Raw genomic sequence first — 1,059 nt, 5'->3', positions numbered from 1 at the left:
AGCATAAGCTAACATCTGCAAAAAAAACAAAAAAACAAACAAACATATTTCTTCATTGATAAGATGTACCTTTTGGGAAAGGGCTTTTTAAAGACCAAATCTATTCTAGTAGGTAATTTCATAATTTTACAACCTAATTACGATAATTACCTAATTAATTCCAACCCAACACTGCGCTCTTACTTTCTTGTGAGCTTTATTTATAATAAGTGATACACTATGCGCGCCTCTGCATTAGTGCATGCAATTGAAGAGTGTATACAATGAGTACAGTATAATGACTGAGAGGAGAAGAAAGTTTGTTTTTCTGAGGTGAGAGATCTTCATAATACTAATAACGTTCAAATGATGACACTGAGATAAAGCCCGACAACATCTTATCTGAGCACAGATATTGAATCTGGAATGCACATTTTTCGCTCCTGGGTGTGGCCCAATTCGAGTTTTGTGGCAAATGACTTTTTGTCCAAAAAAAATCCTTGTGTGTGGTGTCATTATGGTTATTTTATTGCTTCCGATCGCGTCAGAGCCCGCACAATCCAAAATCGTAAATGTCTATCATGTTTGATGTTTATGACTTTTGATCAGGCTGCCTCTGACGTGATACCCACGATAGCCAATGAGAGACCAACCAGATGTTGCCTGCTTCTACAGCTGAAACTCGCCAGCCACAAACATGCCACAACAGTGGAGTATTAAAAAAGATCATATTTGTATTTTCTCCGGTTTTTCTTCCTGTAAAACAAAACTCACTCCAAGAGAACCAGCTGAAGAAATTGATCGCCCTCCATTTGGTTTTTCTTCACAAGTCATGCTTGATCTTGTGAGTCTCCGTGAGGTCTCGTCTTTACAATGAAAACATATTTTTTTTAATTTCCTCCATTGTATGTGTGTAGGGTAAACATTTAAATTTGAGTATGTCAAATTTAGGCGAAAATACCAAAAAACACCCTGAGCTTAAGTGGTTTTAATAACAGACTGCGTTGCGCAGCTGACACAGAACAGCATATGTTGATTACGTTCAGTGGATACTCTCCAAAATGGCACCAGGGTGACGCG

The sequence above is a fragment of the Sinocyclocheilus anshuiensis genome, unplaced genomic scaffold, assembly GCF_001515605.1.
Source record: "Sinocyclocheilus anshuiensis isolate Anshui unplaced genomic scaffold, SAMN03320099.WGS_v1.1 scaffold968, whole genome shotgun sequence".
NCBI lineage: Eukaryota > Metazoa > Chordata > Actinopteri > Cypriniformes > Cyprinidae > Sinocyclocheilus > Sinocyclocheilus anshuiensis.
The sequence above is the reverse complement of the archived record's forward strand: the minus strand, read 5'-3'. Positions refer to the sequence as shown.